We start from the raw sequence: 17,663 nt of genomic DNA, 5'->3' as shown, positions 1-17,663 counted from the left end.
TAAAAATGTTTATTTGTTTTTGCTTCGTGTGTATGAGTGTTGTGCTTGTACACATGCCTGCAGAGGCCAGAGGAGGGCATCAGATCCCTGGGAACTAGAGTTTCAATTGTCAGCTTCTATGTGGGTGCTGGGAATCAAAACTGTGTCTTCAGTCCCTGATGCAAGTACTCCCAGTAGCTAAAGATTTGGTGGTGGATCCTTCTTCTCTGGAATTTCATCTCATCAGCTCTTACTTGACTTTTCCCAGTGTGTCACCCTTCCTCATGAGGGAGCTTTTCAAACTTCTCATCTTCCGAATTCTTTCTATCTTTTTAATTTCATCCTATCTGGGGGTATGTTTTCTGCCTTCATTTTTTTTGTTTGTCTGTCTCCTTTACCTTTAGTCCAACTCTAGTGTATGTATATATACTATATATATTAATTACTCAAAGAATATATGTCTAATTTGTGAGGGGATAAATGAACCTCACTCTGTAATAAATTCAAGAGTTTAGCAAAGGTGAATCTGTTTCAAATATTCAATTCTGTAGACCAGGATATTACCTTACAGAAACGTGGGGAAAAAATGGCTGGCATATCAATTTGCTGTGAGACAGTGGTTTTTAAAGTCTCAATATCAAGAAATGTCTGCCCTCTTCTTCCTATAGCCTGGTACTCCAGAAAGTTACAATCTTTGAGTTCTCCTACACATAGCCTTCTCCCCACACTTTCACCACCTAGGTTCAGAACTCAAAACCAGACCTAATGAGCATCCTGGGGCTTGAGTTCACCTTTTCTCTAAGCATGGATAGGTTCAGTCATATAAGAGACTGCCTGCAGCTTGCCAACTTTGAGACCTCTGGGACAGCAAGTGCCAACTGCTAGCCATGGAAGAGAAGGGCCCAAGATCTCCTGCTTGTTAGTGATTCTTTGATGAGCTTTAAGAGAATCTCATACTAAAAATGGACCATAACCACAATGATGTATTTATTACAGTTGTGAAAGAAGTCATTTTCCTAAACCTGTATTCACCTTAGATTCCCGATAAGGAAAGCCTCATAGAGCACATACCTTCACCCCCATGTGGAGGGCAAGGTTCTACCAAGGCAACCTCCAAGAACCAGCACTGAAGCAGTGATCCTTCAAACTGCACCCACTCAGGGCTGCTTAATTCCACAGGACTCCTGCCCGTTACCCATTCCCTGTTTAAATCCAAAGCTCATGTCAGCCCTTACTTTCTCTTGACAGGGTCTTGCTAGATTGCTCAAGTTAGACTTGAACTCATAATTCTCCTGCCTCAGCACACCCCTACCCCAATACTGACATATCAAAATATAAATTCCTCAGACAGTTTGGACCTATTGAATGATGTTAGTGCTGTAAGCTTAGTAGGAAATTTAATTTCATACATGATGCAATGCCTTCTATAGGAAAAAAAAAATATTTCTGCAGCCTGAGGCATCAATTCCTTGGCACTGGAATCAACTTACAGTGCAAGTAACTCATTATTAAATATAAAAACTGAGATGGAAGGTACAGAGTTATTGGCCTCAGTCAAAACTCTAAAAAGTATGGGGTCATGATTCAACTCTGTCTTTGCATTATGTGATTTTTTAAGAGCTGGTCTTTATCGTTGATTTTCCTGTCCCTAATCTCTTCAATACAGAAAACAGTGTATTATTTCTTCGCACTGAACACACACAATACAACATACATAACTTGACAGATCTGAGCAGTCTGTGGGCACCTGTGGGATTAACAATGATATAACTAATGAGTGAATGGGTTATGTTAATATGAATTATTAAGTGGGCGTGTAAGCCTTGATCACATGTGTTCCTTCCCATTCCATGGTTCTATTGTGATGCCATGGTCTAGCCATCAATGTAGAAAAAGCCAGACACTTGATTACAACTCAATAGGCTAACACGGTTTGTTCCTTTGAAGATGTTGTGTTCAAAATAGGGGAGGTCACAATAATTACCTATATGTAGGTTTCATATGTAAGAGGTATTTGGACTAGTTAGCCTGTTTTTTTAGATTTATTATTTTCATGTGTGTATATGTGTTAGTTTATGTGTTTAGCATGTGTGAATGTTTATGGGGGGCAGAAGAGATTAATGAGTCCCCTGGAATTGGAATTACACGTGGTTCTAACAGACCATGTAGGTGCTGGGAACCAAACTAGGTCCTTGAATGAATGCTCTTGACTGTGTAAGACTGACTGCAGCTATGGGATGGTCAGTCTTTTACAGTCATCTTCAAGACATTCTTAAAGATGTCTCCTCCTCCTCCTCTTCCTCCTCTTCTTCCTCCTCTTCTTTTCTGTTGTAACTTGGGTTTTTATTTGCTTTTCTTTTACTATTTCTTTGGTTTTTGAGTTTATGGTATAATTACATCATTTTCCCTTTTCCTCCCTCCAAACTCCCCATCTACCTCTCATTGCTCCAATTCAATTTAATAGCTTCCTTTCTCATTGTTATTACATGTATGTATATATGTATATACATCTAATATAACATACACAGCCTCTATCATGTTGCTCGTATGCTTGTTTTCAGGCTGACCATTTGGTATTGGGTAGCCAGTCGTTGTGCTCTTCCTTGGGGAAAACTATTTCTCCCTCTCTTGGCACTCCCTATTTCTTGGTGTAAGGTTGAGGCCTTGGACTTTTCTTTGTCCGCATTGCTATGACTGCTGGTATCGTCCTTGCTTGGCTCATGTTTAGGCAGTCATGTTGACGAATCTTTGTGGGTGTAGCTTCTGACATTCCTAGGTAACACAATCTCACAGCAAACTCCCTGAATCTCTGACTCTTAGACTTTTTCAGGCTATGCTCCCTGATCCTTAGGTGTCAACATGGTTTCAGAGATGTATCTATTGGGACTGAGCTCCACAGACTTGCCTTCTGATTGGTTGTGACTTTCTGTACCGATCTCTGTCAAAAAGAGAAGTTACCTTGATAAAGGATGATGACTACCCTTATCTCTGGATATTAAAACAAATGTTTAGCACGTAGTTAGGTTGTAGTCTCTCCTCCAAAATCCATGAATAATTAGCCTCTGGGTAGTTGGCTGGGTTTCCAGTACTACCAAGGCTTCCCTCTTGCTGAATGGATCTTCATCCAATTACAGAGCCATTGGTTACCGCTAAGGCACACATGCCACTACTGCACCCTTAGGCCTCTCATACAATGCTGGTCACTGCTGTGGGTCATAGGCACTGCTGCTAAATAGGACTGCTGGTTGCTTCCCTCCTTAGGAAGCTTCCATGGCTCCTTTTACTACCAATGTTTTTCCTCAAACAGGAGTAGAACTACGGGGAGACTTTAATAGTGAATCAGAGTCATAGGAAGGATGGCGCAAAGGGTAGTTGTCTAGGTATAACTGTTGGAAGACCTTGCCTATAGAAAGGAGTTTGGGGTTTTCTTGTATGTTGTCCTAGAGGGCGGGACTAGGATCAAATACAAAACCGATGCTGCAGAAGCCACAGGAAGATTCTAAATCAATACAGTAACACAGTGCAAGATTTTTCCAATGAAGAGAATTATCTTAAAACAAACTGGTTTTCTTCAGAATGTCTCCTGGCATGCTTTACTACAGAAGACACTGGCAAGGCCTAGATGCCCCCTTGTCTTACCTGATTGGCTGAGCCAGAAGTTCTTCACAGGTCCTGTAAACCTTGCTTCTCCGTGACAACAGCTATAACTCTCTGCTGGACTGTTGTCATGAGGTCTTGCTGGGGGTGGTACTCATCTCCATTGTCAATGCCTATTAGGTATCTGTAACTGTCAAAGAAAACTGGACTGCAACAGATGATTCTTAAAGTGTGTCCCCTGCCTTGCCTATTTTGAACAGCTGTTTGTACTAAACAGCATGTGTTCTAGTCCCCTGAGACCGCCACAGGGACAATAAAGTAGCTTTCTGTGGTGTCCAATACAAGTCCTTGCTTTCTCATTTACAAGTGAGTTGTTTTTCTAACATCTCTAACTCTCGTGTTTCTGAATTATTTAACCGGCCAATACTGTTTTCTCTAATATTCTCTGTTCAGCAGTGGTGCTGAAGACTAATAGGTAGAATACAGGGATATCGTCCATTGAGCATAATGTCTTCATACAGCGAATGCTTGCCCAATGAGATCTGTTGTATTCCATTAATACAAGAGACACATTTCTCTGAGCTGCTTTGACCGAAGGAGGCAGTATCATTCCCAGGCATTTCTTTCCTAGGGTTAGCCATGTTCATGTACTACCCTGATGGTAGGGACATCATAGGCAGTGGATAGCCAGTTTTGCTATGAGGTAAGCTGAATTGCAAGCCCCTGCTGGCTTTTTGAAATGCAGATTCATCCATCCCTTTGATGCCTCTAGCCACATCCAGGAACCATCTCTGAGCCTATTATTTGCTTTCTTAACCTCCTCACTTTTCACTGAGTTCAACATTCCTGCCGGATTCAAAGGATCTTGGTACATTCTTCCAGATGAGTTCACAAGGTATGTCGAAGCAATGGGAAAACATCTTTGAACGGGACCCAGATTCCAGCTGGGGGAGGGACTACGAGCTGGGGGATTTTTGTGACTCAAAGGGCTGACAGTAAATTCAGCCTCAGGGTTTCCACAAATGCCAGTCGATGGGTGAGCAACCACAGGCAAGCAAACCACCCAACCCCTTTGTCTGGGGAGGCATGGACGATGGTTTTGTGAGCTGTCTGTGGGAGCGGGTGAGAATGCTAGGGTATCTTAGGGAGAGCAAGAACTCCTTTACTGGTTTTGCAAGGTCCTTTGCTATGTGAGGATGTCTTGTAATAACACTGTTCCATTAAAAGTTGGCCACTTTGAAAAATGCGTTTTCAAATTCATAACCAAAGTCTGTGCCAGTCGAGTTTACTGTGCCCTGGTTCCTTTGGCCTGCCACATCTCATGTGGCACTTTTCCTGCTTTGGATCAGATAGCAGCAATGTGAGCTTGTTACTTACAACTAGGCAGCAAGGGACAACAGAAGTTAGCATTCCTAGTAAGAGTATACCTGAGGCTCAGGAAAGCAGTTTGTGGAAGATGGAGTCTCGTCCATGAATACCCCACTAGCTCCACAGCTTGGGGAGTATGAACAACAGTACCCTAATTCTAGTGTGTACCCCAAGTACAATGAAGGACACACCATTTCTGTGGAGAAACAAAGTGCTCCCGGCTTGTTCTGACCAGTCCCCCCTCCTCTCCAAGAATTACATCTCTAGTACATTCTGTATAATATTTGAGAGCATCAATCAAGAAAAAGAACAAGATCAGCCTAAGGTCACTTGGATAGTAATGACCCAGATACAAGATATCCCACAACAGTGGACTTTTCCTACCCTTTCCCAACACTGTGCTGTAAACAGATGGGTGCTTCTCTGTGGATCTGTCTGACTTCTAGGCACATCCTAGATAACAGATGTCTTAAGGATGAAAGTGGACCTCGCTGAGTATGTGTCCCAAGCAGGGCAGAAATGTTATGCCAGATACTGTGTGTTAGCCTAGTGCACAACGTTGAATCCTTCAGAGGAAAGCTACCAGAGGCCTTGTTGCTCAGTGCTATGGCCTGAGTTGAGGCAGCCAGGGAATGAAGAAAGGACAGTCACACAGAGTGAAAATCTGGTGTCAGCCTGGCTGTGAGCACTGGAATGGGAGTGCAGCAGCTACCACAACAATGCGGAACCTCAGTGTGCTTACTGTGGACAGAGGAGAGGGGAGGAGTGAGCAGCTTGTAGGCAGTCTCTACAAATCCTCCACTGTAAACCCTGGGAGGAAGAAGCCGCAGCTGCTTGTTTATACACACACTGGTCTGTCGTCCCACTAACTCCAACAAAAGTACAGATAAGAAAACACAACTTAGGCACGTTTCACACGCTGAAATAAAGGATGTGTATGAAGTCAGGGAGCAAAGAGTATTGAGCAAGGAATTTTTTGAATCCTCAGATTTGGGTTAAAGGCTTGACCTTTGAGAACATATATTTCAAACACTGTTTATTCTTGAAAGTCTTATAAAAGGCTTTTGGAACCTTAGAGCTTCCCTGGATAAGCCTAAGATATAAAGCATCCACTTAGGCCCTGGAGGCAAAGCTCAGCTCTGATGTGTGTGAATAATCAGGAATCAAAGAGCAGTCTTTTAGGTGACTCTGTTGCTGAAATGGCTGTTTGAATCCCAAGACCAGCATATTTTGTAGGTAACTGAAGCTTCTGAGTCCAAACTCAACCCCTCTACCTGAAATACGCCTGCCTCCTCCCCCAAGTCCTGGACTTTCCTGACCCTTAATGTAGAATGATGGGTACTCTCCCAAGCCAGTCAAGGTTTGGCTTGGCTTGTGGACTTGCTTCTGTGATGCTTGGACATGTTGAGAAAGAGAAGAGCTGCAGTTTCACAGGAGACTGGGTGAGAGCTGACCAGCCTGACAGGTAAAGGAAGGACTCCTGAGTCATTTCTACAGCTACTAAGCCGTCAGTGGCATGTGGGAGCTCAGAACATAAACTTTACACTTTAATTCTTTTTGAGGCAGAAGGTCTATCCCCTGGTAACACTAATAAATGCTCTCAGGCTTCCCCTGGCCTGCCTCGCAGATAAGAGCCTTCATCGTACCATCTACTTCTGGCTTGCTTCTCTTTGTTCCAGGCTCCCCAAAACTATCGTACCTTTGCACACTCATTCCCCTTGCTTGTCTTGCTCTGTGCTCCTCACCAAATCCTGCTGTGTTTGACCTACCCACTTGACAGACATGAGATCCTCAAGAAGGACTTTTGCCAGATGCTCTATGGGAACTCTGTGACCTTCAGGAATACTGGATTGTCCTTCTTTTATACCATATACCTTTGCATACCATACACACACACACACACACACACACACACACACACACACACACACACACACACCAGGCATGGGCTTGGTTGACTGGCCCACAGCATCACATTTCTTGAAGATGAAAACTGCCTTTTCCTTTGAACAAAAATCAAATGCTCAATGCCACTCTTCTGAAGGAAGCACTCCGTTATAACCTCTGTCTCTATGTTATGCAACCCAGACTTGCTAGCCTTCAACATTTCTGGTATTCCTCCCCTGTGGGGGGAAGTCAGCTTCCACAGCATTGAGGAAATGTGGCACCTTTGGTTCTGGCTACGTAGTAGAGTGGTAGAGGTGGCCCCTTCCTCTGAGGCTGTTAGGCTGCCAGTGTTCCTCTTACTGGAGATTTTGTCAGAGTCTAACTGGACACAAGTAAATAGATGCTTCCAATCTGAGTTGGATTGAATCAGGTCTTTGTTGCCACGAATCTCACAGACGTGGTTATAGGGGAAAGAAGGAGCACTTGGTTTATCCTGGTTGGACTGCGCTTAACTGGTACCCTTCTGCCGAGCCATATCTCTATCACAGACATAAACACTTGAAAATGTCCATCCATCTCAGCCTTCGATGCCACAGCGAAGAAACCCCACCTCCACCAGGACCCCCAGCTTTTCTCAGTGTGACGGGGACACTCACTGTCTAATAAAACAAAAGACGGGCTGTTTCATCAAGCCAGTAAGGATCATGGCAGCACTTCTCAGGAGAGAAGCATGTGCAGGTGGCCCTTGGTCTAAAGGCTGTGAGTTAGATTGATTCAATGTGAATTCACTCAACCAGGGCTAGATGACTCTTGACTTCCTGACTGCCCATTTATTCAGAGGGGGCAGGATTTCTGTGTCATAAAGGCAACCACAGCTGTGCCCATGTCTCCTACTGAGTGCCTGCCTGGTAATTTTAGAAGGGATGTCTGGCCTCATGACTAGAGGAAAGTTTTGTGACAGATGATGAATTTTATCACTCAACTTCAAAGAGTGACTCACTCAGAGAATGAGCAAGCTATAGGTCAGAAATCCTACATTGTAGTCAGTTTCTTCTTTTAGGAAGGAATTTAAGGAACTTGGTATTGACCAGCTGTAAAAGGCATCTCTCCAGTCAGTAGGAAAGGCTGCTCCATGGGCATCTGGGAGGAGTGATCAAATAATGATGTCAGATTTCCCCAGGAATTTGTGTTGGAAAAAAATCATACAAACAGAAAAATTTTAACAACTAAATAATCAAGACTATTTGTGTGGCAGTATTGTTTTTCTTCTTATTTTTCCTCTCCTATGCATCAGGCATTTACAGCCACTTTCAAAAGTCTAATATGTGTGTTTGTATGTGTGTATGTGTGTGTGTATGTGTGTGATGTGTATATGTATGTTTGTGTATGTGCATGTGTGTGCATGCATGTGCATGTGCATATGTGTGTGTGGTTTGTGTGTATGTGTGTTCCTGTATGTGCATGAGTATATGCATGTATGTGTATGTGTATGTGCGTGTGCCTGTGTGTGTGTGTGTGTGTGTGTGTGTGTGTGTGTGTGTGTGTGTGTGTATGCACTGAACCTAGAGGTTTAACATGCTAACTCCTCGTTCTGTACCGTGAGCTGTGTCTCTAACATTTCTGCTTACTCTCTGCCAGGGTCTCACAAGTTGTTGTGGCTGGCCTTGAACTGTTCTGTTGTGATCAGGCCTTGAATTTCTGATCCTCTGTCTCAGCCTCTCTTGTAACTAACCTTTATTTAGCTACTTAGCACATATTTGAAGATAACTCTCTAATAGTAAGATACCACACATGACCTTAACTTTCTATGACTAAGACTACATGATACTGGCACACAAGGATTTTGAGGGTTACAAACTTTAACAGTATTAGTAATGTTAAACATACCCATTTAATCTCTATTTTTATTACAGATTAATATGCCCTAAGTCAGATTAATAATTCTGATAAAAACTGGGTATAATAAAATATAATTATTACTACTTCCTGCCCACAAATCTTCCTGTAGATAAGAGGATATGGGTTAACCATAGTTTATTGAGAAGCATAAGGTTAAAAATTAACAGGGACTATGGATATGACTCAGTAAGTAAATGTTTGCCATGCAAGCATGAAGACTCGAGTCTGGATGCCCAGCTTGCTGTATCAGTATAGATCTGTCATCTCAGGGCAGGGATGGAAAGAGCATTGGTGCTCTCTGTCCAGCAGTCTCTGAATTTTAGTTTCAGTGAGAGATCCTGTCTCAACAAAACAAATGAAGAATCAACTGAGAAAGACTCTAACATGAACTTCTGGTTTCAACATGCATGTGCACACATATACATGTTCATCTGTATGTGTATGCATACAGCACACATACATACACACATATGTTCATCTGTATGTGTGTGCATACAACACACATATGCACACAACAAAGGAATAAAATTCCACTACTCCTTGGGCACCCGGAAGATTACCCATCTAGCAAGGAGGTCTGCCCCTCCCTGCTCTTTGTTTTGTAGATGTGAACCTCTTGACATTATAAGTCTACACAGCAATCATGTTGACCTAACCTCCAATCTCTTCCATGTGCCCAGATGGGCCAGGGTAAGGTTACATGTCTGATGTGGAACAGCAAACCTCAGTCTTTCTGCAGCCATCAAAAACATTAACCTTGTCCTTGTCCCACATTCATGTGAGCATTCTTGAATCAACTCCTACACTTGTTCATCATAGAAAGGAAAACTACAGGCAAAAACTGATTGAAATTCTGTCTGTAACAAGATCTTCTGTTTGAAAAGTCTCTGAGTTTGTCTAAGGCCATCTCACTAGCTGTGTGACCTTTTATCTCCTGAAGAGAAAAAGCTGAAGTCTCACCTAGAAAAGTCACTGTCCTGACAGGTCCCACAAATATATTCCCTATATCCTGCACGATAAATCGCTCTTTGGTGGTGCAAGCCTGAGACAGCATGGCCCATCTGTTCCTGTGTGATTCCGCTCACCGGTGACTGGTACAGCAAAGTTGGTAGAAAGCAAACTGTGCTATCTACTCTTCTTCAGTTGGTATTTTTTAAACTATGATTTGAGAGTGTGAAAACTAAATTTTGCTCGCTCAGAACACAGAACAAATGACTTTGTGAAAGGGCTAAGAGGAACAGGGTTCTTACCCAATCATGGCTGGTATTTCAGACCACTATTTAAAGAGAAAAACCTATCATGCAAATGTTCCAGGAAGGACCTGAGCTGTGTGCTTCCACTGCGAGCAACTCCCTGACTCATGCCCTGATCTATTTTTGGTTCTTGGGAAGACCTTTCTCTATACTATGATTTTTAAAAATTTAATAACAAGTTTCCATTTGTAACCATTAGTTAGTCTTTCCACAAAACTGGGTCACTGGACAAGGTACAGAAGGAAGAGAATATTCCTGGATCCAAGGAGACTGGAGAGAGTGAAGTCCGAAGACTTGACAGGCAACATCCAGCTCACTGACCAATCAAAGGTGTCTTCCAAATCCATGTTTATTCAAACTGGAGGAAAATAAGAAAAAGTAAGAAATCGTAATATTTCAAGGAAAAGATATGGCATTAAAAACCTCTCTGGTGTTTTGTTTTGTTTTAATTATTGGAACCTTCATTCATTTTGTAAGATATAGATTTATAATATGTTTCTGTTGGTGGTATTGGTTTTAGGTATTAGTCTGTTGTGATCTGCCAAAGAGGGGGAGTCATAAAAGAAATCAAATAAACTAACAACTGGGTAAAGAGCTGCCATCCTGACCTAAGTCCTTCTCATCATCCATGCTCCTCAAAGGTAGCCATGACGCTTTTAGACCATGAGGATGGTGAGGATGGGAAAGATTATCAACAGCTGTGGGGCCCAGAGAGCGAAGGGAATGCAAGACTCTGCTTCAGTAAGAAGCCCAGACTCCATGAAGAAACCAGTGCGCACACTACCACACACCTACTACCGCCCAGGCCTTCAGGGAAGCACAGCTCGGTCCACCGTGTGAATGACTGTGGCTTCTGAAAGTGCTGTTACTAACGTTGCCCACATTGAAGGGCTCTATGGCCTGCTACCTGCTCAGGTGTGGACGACTGAGTCTGGTGTTGAGCTGGCATTCTTCTGTATTGTGACAAGATGCTCTTCTTTTGACAGGAGGTTGAGCTTCCATCAGAGGCTCTGGGACGCTAAGGTTTCTGTGGCATACTCTGTAGTCATTGAGCCAATAATTACCAGGACTAGAGACTGGTAGGGAAAGAATCCTAGACCCTCATGCCGAAGGCTACCACCCTGGGCGAGGGTAGACATCCACAGACCAAAACTGCCACACAGCTGATTCAACCACCACTCACACTATCCGCAGAGGTTACTGGCTGGAGACTCGAAGTTACAGGAAACCTTCCGGCCTCTGCTGGTTATTTATAGAGGCGTTTATAGGATTCTTCCACAACTTGAGGGAGGAAAATCCAACAAATGTCACCTCCTATTATCATGGCACCTGAGACCTACTCTGAAAATAGAAATTGGAACCTTCCTGCATTAACCGGCCAACCAATCTGTGGTATATTTATATCTTAACAATATTACACTTTTTTTCCCTAATTCTTCCAAATCTTACCTCCTGGAGAATTTCCCCTGATTAGGCCCACCCTCATCTTCACGCTTGGATGCCTTTCAACCCTGAGCTAATGACTTAGCAATGGACTTCGAGTGCAGAATCATCTTATTCCCTGTTATTTTTTTTTCTTTTCCTTTATTATCGCTTCTCCCCAGCTCACCTTTCGCGAGAATGTGTATTAAACTTGCTACATGCCAGACGTGTTCTACGCTTTAATTCTTCCCTATAGCCCAAGCTGAACATACCATTCTCAGTTCCATTGTAAATCATAGAACACGGGATTTTTGATAATCCGTCAATGCTGGCCAGCTATGGCTTACTTTCTTTGACTACTCTTTTTATTCACTCTTGTGGATAATAAAAGCCATGCCCAGTCCAAGAATCAGAACCAAGGTGAAACTGATGCTTATACACACACACACACACACACACACACACACACACACACACACACTCACACGTCTCTCCCATCTCATTGCCACTGTGTAATCCACACAGGCAGAATTTGGCACTGTGCTCTTTTCTTTCTGATCTTAAAAAATCACTTCAACACTTGGACACCCATAATCACAACTGCCACCATGTCACTTTAGCAGACTCTGGATGTTACTAAGGACATCTCAAAGTTTGCTGTCATTCAGAGCCATGTTACTGTGTGTAGCTATGATTCATTTTGCAGTGGTAACATACCCCTGCATGTACAATTCTGAATCTATTTTTCTGTTGAGAGATCTTGCTACATATTATTGTAATGAAGTGTTATTATAAACATGTGTTTGTGTGTGTGTGTGTGTGTGTGTTTCAGAGTGTACAAGTGTACACGTGTGGGTGTGTGTTAAGGGGCTCGAAGACAATCTCTTGATGTCATTCCTAAGGAGCTGTTCATCTTGTTTATTGAATCCTCCCTAGCCTGGAACTTGCCAAGTAGGCCAGGATGCCTGGACAGCAAGCCCCAGGGTTTGCTTGCCTGAGTCCCCAGCATTAAGATCACAAGCGCACACCACCACACAGGCCTTTTAAATGTGGGTTCTAGAGATTAAACTCAGGTCCCTGTGCTTGCAAAGCAAGCACTTTATGACTGATCTATCTCCCTGATGCCTGATGTGGATCTATTTAAATGTACCTCAGAGTGCCCCCAAATTGTGACTTTCCTTTTGTCTGTGCCTCTAGAAAATTGTCAGGCTATAGGGTATGTTATTTACATGATTATGCCAAGTTGTTTCTCACATGGCTGACCAGTTTATATCAGTAATAGATGAGAACTCTTTCGTGGAAATGCTCCTGGTTTAGGTGTAATTTAACCTTTTAACTCTGGTTAAGAAATTGAATATAAAATGATATCCAGGTATGTTCTGCTAAATCAGGACATTCGTATGATAGTGCATGGTTCTCTAATGTCATCTGTCTATCTGTCTGTTAGTCTGTCATCTATCACCTATGTATTTTCTACCTATCATCTATCTATCTATTGATCAATCATCTATCTCTTTCCCTCTTCTGTCTTACTCCTTCTCTCTCTCTCCCTCCCTCCTTTGTTGTCTAAGCTGCATAATGTTTTCTCAACATTTTATAAATTTCTTCACATAGTCTGGGAAGAAAACCTTTGTCAGTTTTATACTGCAAATGACTCTCCCCCTCCCCACTTTTAACCTTCTTTGAGGACTTATTTTATACAGAATCTCTTAGTTCTAACAAAGTCACAGATCTTTTCTTTTATGGTTTGTACATTTCATGCCTGTTTAACAAATCCTTCCCTACCCAACTTCGGAAAGATATCCACCTATATTTTTCTCCTCAGTGTTTTAAAGTTTGCCTCTGACATTTAAGTACCTAATCCATCTGGACTTGATTTTGGGTATGGTGTAAGGGTGGGATCCAGATTCATTTTTTTCCAAATAGACAACCAATTTTTCCAGCTCCTTTTATTGAATAATCCCTCTTTTCTCCACTGAAATGCCAGGCCACCTCTGCCCTTATTAAAGCTCCACATATGCAAGATGCTATTTCTAGAATATTCTACTCTCCTAGCTCTTTGATCTACACCTGCAATGTCAGGCTTTAGTAGCCACACAATAGTTAAATTCAAGAGAATGTATCGTTTATAACCAGGGAACTTTGAGCATGTCATTTAACCATTTTGTTCAATTTTGTATATAGCACATGGTAACCATAAACTCCCTGACAAGGGAGCCATAAACATTGAAGGGATATCTGTGAAGATGTTTGTTAAGAATACTATGAAATTTGAGCAAAACCTCTGTAGTGTTATTTGTTTGATAAATGTTCTCAATGTGTTTTGTTTTATCTGAAAAATCTTTCAGTTGTTAGGAATGCAAACCTGACTTGTGCAAGCTTTTAAAATAATGTTTAATGGCCCAAATAACTTAAACGTGCCCATGTCATAGAAGAGGCTTTAAAACCACTGCTCTCTCAAGAGTAGGGGGAAAGCAGTTGCCCCTTTCTCCTATCAGATTCTACAGTTTTTCTTCTCCCGAGACCTTCTGATCACAATGTAGCTGTCAGCGTCATCCAGAGCTCTGTGGGACCCACATCACACTCAGCAGGGACATAGTTTCTTCAAATGCATTCGGCAAAGAGGCAGGAAGCGTCTCCCCCCACCAAAGACGTCTGGACCAAAGTTCTCGGTGGGCCTGATTCGGGACGCCGGTTTGGTGTCCAACCACGCACTGGCTGATGAGATGAGACCTAAGGACCGGTCTTAAGAACTTAGTTCCTATTCCCAAGGAAACAGTAAGTGGTTACTTGGAGGGAATACTCAGAGCAAGAAGTCATCTCATTTTAAGTTTAAGCAAGAACACATAGTTATAAAGGTCCCAGGTTATGTGCTACAAGAGGGTCGTACAGTGGGCATGGTGACAGACAGCTCTTGCTAAACCCAGCCAGTCCTGGAAAGATTTTCTCTTAGCCCTGTTTGCATGTGCATCTCTGATGGGTGTCTCCCGGATTCTTGACCTTGTTATGTCTAGAAAGCCAGCTTCGTAAATAACGCCTCTATGTATTCAATGCCTTTGCCCTTCTCTGTCCTTAAGAGTCGCACATTGAGTGCTCATAGGGAGGCTATTATCTGAAAACCTTTTGTTGTCTACCCTTGTGGTTTTAAACACTATACTCACATGTCTTTGCCCAACTGTTTTTTATATTTATTCAACCATCCCTTTACGTGTGCAACTGTGCATTTATCTTTCTTCAGTTGCCCTAGGGAGCAAAACTGAAGATTTATAAAAACAAAAACAAAAACAAAAAACAAAAAAAACCTAGGTAAGTGTTCTAACCACTTAGCTACACCACAGTCTCTTCTCTGTTTTCCTAAATATGTAAAAACATAAAGTTTGGGCAAAACAGTAGGTCATGGCATGAACTTTTGATGCATGTGTGCACTGTCTGCTTTTCTTAATCAAGTTAAAGAAGTCTGCTCACATTTCTACTGTTTCTGTTTAGGGAAAATGGTCTAGAATTTTAAGACACAAAGTGTGTAATTTTCCCATCTGTCTTGGTCCCTCAGACTTCATCTTTGAATGAAGAGTTTTAGTCTCTTCAACCTCTTCCCCCACCCATCCTCTCACCCGCCTGCAAAGTATGCTTCAAGTTTTGAAAAGTCAATATTGGGAAGCTCCCATTCTTCCCCATAGCTGTAAGTAGCTCTGTGCAGCTATAGAGGAAGTCTTCTCTTGTAGTCCCAGGCCTGCTTGAAGTAGACACTATACTACCTACTCAATGTAAGGCGCAGCCTGCACCTCGGACAGATAGGACCTCAGTCGTTATAGGGTTGCATCTGGACTCTTCATTTATTATTCCTGTCATCTACGACAGACTTTGCTTTCCATAGCCTTTCTGATCACTCTGTCTTTCCCTGTTCATTAATGGCTTCCCCCAGTCACAATTCCTTTTCTTTTTTCTCCCTCAAGAAGCAACCTTCTCCTCTGTTGTATTGGCCTTCTCCTCTGATTGAATTATTCTCTCTTGGGCTCTCCTTTATGGAGTCACGTGTGGCTCTTTGACTCTGTGTTGGATCCACTGTTCTAGTATCCTGTCTTCTGTTCTTGCTGCTTCTCTATCTTCAGCTGAATCATGAGTAAAGGAAATGCTGCCCTTCTCCACCTGCAGGCACAACTGCCCTTCTCCACCTGCAGGCACAACTGCCCTTCTCCACCTGCAGGCACAGCTGTCTGCCCTTCTCCACCTGCAGGCACAACTGCCCTTCTCCACCTGCAGGCACAGCTGCCCTTCTCCACTTGCTGGAAAACATTCTTACATTTTTTCATGTCTATTGACACACCAGTTTTTATTTCATTTTATTTGATGCTGGATTTGTTGTTTTTTGTTTGAGTAGTGTAGTGTAGTGTAGTGTAGACCAAGGCCCAAACCAGGTCCTTCTACATTCTTGACATAGGCTCTACCCCTCAGTTACATCCCAGCTCAGCACTTGGGCAAATTTAGAAACTTGAAGAATTCTTGTACAATTTTCTAGTAATATGCCATAACTTATAAGAACATGAATCTGACTGTTATCCCTTTCCACATTTTATGATGGTTCTTTATCTTAAGTACTGAATAGCTTCTTTGGGTTTTATTGTTAATTTTGAACTTATCATAAAAGAAAGTCATAATAATAATAAAAGAAAATCTTTTATCTGAATATTTTCAAAAATTGTTGATGACATCTTAGAGTCTCCTCACTTTCTCCATCCCATTTTTCATAACTATATAATATGCACTAATATTTTCAAAATGAATGAATACATGTTTTCAAATTTTATAACTACAATTTCTAACATAGTAAATATAGGTTGGTATATTCTGTATGTATCGTGTAACACACAAAGGTATATTTAGTTGAGTTTGGGACCAGATAAATTGACTTTCTGGTGTTCTTCTATTTTGATGCTGTTATTTTTAGCTACACATGCACATCTAAGAATATATATATACTCATGTGACCGACATCAGATTGAGACAAAAACCACCCACTGTATCTCACACATCAATCCCTCACACCGCACACACATAAAGAAGTGGGCCAGTTCCTTCCGTAACAAACCTTCCTGTGGGCGGGGCCCCTCAGCTCTTGCTCTTTGGTTTGTTTGGCTTCTTTCACTCCGCGTGATGTCTGAGGTCCAACATCGGTTTTCATTATTCTTAAAACTGCTATTGGATAGTCTATGTTCCACAACTTCTTCTTGAGAGCCCCTACAGGTGGGCATCTGGGCTGTTTCTGTCTGACGTCATTCAAAGGTGAAGACTGAGTGTCTCGTCCATGTTCGTTGCACTCATGCTGACATCTTTTAGGGACGCCAAGATGAAACTACTGTCTCGTCATGTTTGAATTTATAACAGACTGTTGCTTCTCCTGGTGTTGTCTGCACCACTGCGCACCCTCCTGTGTGAGAATCCATGTGGTTTCATAGCCTCACCAGAGTGTGTTTCTGTCGGCCATTCTAGTGGATGTGTGTGGTATTTTATTATGGCTTCAATTTGTGTTTTTCCAATGAGTAACCATGTTCAGACATTTTTTTTTCACATGTGAATGGAATTTTGGATAGCTCTTTCTATGCATTGAAAATTGTATTACACGTATTTCCCCATTATATTTTAGGAGTGAGTAAATGAAATGAGTGATTTTTATTGCGTTCTGTGGCTTGTTTTTCCCTCTCTTAAGGCAATTTTTATGTAGAAAGGGCTTTTAGGTTTACAGATAGCCACGTTCTGAATCTCATAGTTTTTGATAAATGTCTATTGTTTCGGGAACAGCTGTGTAGCTAAGTGGCAGGCTGTGGGACCAGCATGATTGTGGTGTCAGTTTCAATCCTCAGTACCACAAAAATAAATATGATTTAAAATCAGAGAAAGAAATCTTTCCCTACGTTTGTTTCTGAATATATTCATTGCTTTCTTAATGTAAAAGTTTTGGGGGGTTTTTTAGTATTTCAATTTAGTTTTACCATCTAGCACAGATTGGTTTCTTTGCAATGATGTGAGCTCTCTGTAGGTAGCGTGGGTTCATTTTAGCACGTATTAGCATTTGGTTGCATCAGCATCTTCTATTGATCACTCCTTCTGGTGAATTCCATCCCCAGCTTTGCGGTGAGTCTATTCCCTGAATTCATGTGGAACTTTCTGGCCTCAACTCTCTCCCAGTTTTCTGTTTGTCTAACTCTATACCACTACCACATGTCCTCAATAATAGCTTTTAATGTGAGTCTTAAAATTTGT

This window comes from Rattus norvegicus, chromosome 13 (genome assembly GCF_036323735.1).
Source record: "Rattus norvegicus strain BN/NHsdMcwi chromosome 13, GRCr8, whole genome shotgun sequence".
Lineage (NCBI taxonomy): Eukaryota > Metazoa > Chordata > Mammalia > Rodentia > Muridae > Rattus > Rattus norvegicus.
The sequence above is the reverse complement of the archived record's forward strand: the minus strand, read 5'-3'. Positions refer to the sequence as shown.